The sequence below is a fragment of the Penaeus japonicus genome, unplaced genomic scaffold (genome assembly GCF_977035675.1).
Source record: "Penaeus japonicus unplaced genomic scaffold, GWHDUDI00000001_assembly GWHDUDI00000014, whole genome shotgun sequence".
Classification (NCBI taxonomy): Eukaryota; Metazoa; Arthropoda; class Malacostraca; order Decapoda; family Penaeidae; genus Penaeus; species Penaeus japonicus.
Window position 1 is genome coordinate 31,106,130 of NW_028234416.1, and position 2,500 is coordinate 31,108,629.

At 49.8% G+C, this 2,500-nt stretch overlaps 1 pseudogene; it reads left to right on the top strand.

Annotated features, from left to right (window-relative positions):
- Positions 1–2,500, top strand: part of LOC147470558 (uncharacterized) — a 6,251-nt pseudogene that overhangs the window by 2,810 nt on the left and 941 nt on the right.

Consider the following 2,500-nt stretch of genomic DNA (forward strand, 5'->3'; position numbering starts at 1 on the left):
TGCAAGTGCGAACATGTGCAGAACGATTGATAGAGGACGAAATAGAGATAGAGAAGGATGGAATAAAGATAGGAGTGGCAGGTTGGGAGGGGGAGGGGGAGAGATGGAGGGAGGGAGAAGGTGGTGTAGGGGGAAGGGTTAGGAAGAAGGTAAGGGGAGGGGGAGAGGGAGAGTCTACTCTCATTCTCTATCTTCACTTGCTCCCTCTCTATCCCTCCTTCTCTTTCCCTTGTCCTACAACCTCCTCCCTCCGTCTCTCTTCGTCTGTCTGTCTGTCTGTTTGTCTGTCTACCTGTCTTACCCCATCCACCCCTTTCCCCCTTTCTCACCTCCCTCACTCCCTCTTTCTCTTCTCCTTCACTAATTCCCTCTTTCGCTATCCATCTCCTTCTCTCTCTTCCCTTCTCCCTCCCCCTCCCCACCCAATGTCTCTGTCTCTCCCTTATTCTCTTCCCCCTCTCTCTCTCCCCCTTCGCTCTTATTCCCCTCCCCCAACCCTCTCTCTCTCTCTCTCTCTCTCTCCCCATCTCTCTCTCTCCCCCCTTCCCCTTCCCCCATCCCTCTTTCTCCCTCTTCCCCAACCCTCTCTCTCTCTCCACCTACCCTCCCCCCTCCCTTCTCCTCCCCTCCCCAACCCTGTCTCTCCTATTTCTCCCCCCTCTCTCTCTCCCCTTCCCCTTTCCCCCTCACCCCTCCTCTCGTACTCTTTCTCCTCTTCCCCATCTCTCTCTCTTCTCCCCCCCCTCTCCCCCCTCCCCCTTCCCCCCCCCCTCCCTCCCCTCCCCCCCCTCTCTCCCCTCCTCTCTCTCTCCCCCTCTCTCTCTCTCGCCCCCTCCCCCTTCCCCCTATCCCTCTTTCTCCCTCTCCCCCAACCCTCTCTCTCTTTCTCCCCACCTCTCTCTCTCGCCTCCACCCTTCGCTCTCATTCCCCTTCCCTATCTCTCCCACTCCCTTCTCCCCCAACCCTCCCTCTCCCTCTCTCTCTCTCGCCTCCACCCATCTCTCTCGCCCCCTCCCCCTCCCCCCCATAATGTTCCATATGTCACCAGCCGATGATTCTGGCGGGCCAATAAAGGCGCCAGACCCGAGCTATTCTGGGGTGTGTAAACCACGGTCATCTGGCCTCACGTGTCACCTCCTTGGAAGACGCTCATGCTCGCTCGCTTCTCAAGGAGGACCTCGAAGCCTCGTGATGGAGATGTGTTTAAAAAAAAGAAGGTGAACAAGGGAGGAGTGGGAGATATACGAAGATAGGAGATAAGGGATGGGAGTAAAAGCGAGAAAAAATGAGAGGGAGGGAGGGAGGAAAGGGGAGGAATAAGAAGGGGGGGGGTGATCAGGAAGAAATGAAAAAAGAGAAAGACTAGTACTAATGAAAATAAGAAAAAAAAAGACATACAAATAAGCCCATATTTCACCATACCCTCTCCCGAACAACGACGAAGCCAAAGCCAACTCGCCACCTTAAGAAGAAAAAAAACGCGTTCGGATCTTCGCTGTTAATTACAAACACGGACGCGGGCTCGGCGACTCAACCCAAGCGTGAAGGCGAGGGAGAAGGGGGAGGAAGGAGGAAGGGGGTGGTGATGAGGGAGGTGGAGGGGGTGAAGGAGGTGGGGGTAGGGGGAGGGGAGCGATGCCCATCTCACGCGTTCTCCGGATATCGCTCGATCAGCTGTTCGTACCGGAAGAAACATGGCAGAGGAATGATAGGAGAAGAAAGGAATCTGAAAGGGTATCGGGAAAATATAATAAGTAATGAATATATAAGTAAGATGGGAGAATATACATATGTGCGTGTGTGGATACACACACACACACACACACACACACACACACACACACATATATATATATATATATATATATATATATACATATATATATATATATATATATATATATATATATATATATATATATATATATATGTGTGTGTGTGTGTGTGTGTGTGTCTGTGTCTGTGTGCGCGCGTGTGTGTAATAGTAATAACAACAATAATCACTAAAAATAAAAATAATATTCAAACCATAACAACACCACCAAAAACACCAGTGGTAATAACACCACGGAACTGATGAAGATCAAACGGTGATGGTGATGATAATGATGGAGATGTAACGATGGTCATGGAGATAGTGATAAAGATGATATCAATACAAATACATAAAAAAGGGAAGTATTTTCCAACACCCGCGGGGGGAGGGGGGGAGGACATCCCACCACCCCGAGCCATGAACTGTCACCAGACACTATTTACATATCATTAATAACCCTGAAAAGCAATACCACGCAACCATCAACAAGACCAACACGGACAAATCCAAAAACAAGAACAACAACAACAACAAAAAACAGCAACACCAACAGCAAACAAACAAAAACCAACTCGCGGGAACCCGACACTGAGCGCGGGTGTGCCACTAATTAACTATTTGGTTGTTCGTTGTTTGTCTAGCTGATAATGAAGAAGACGAATCGGACAGTGCAGAGGGAAATC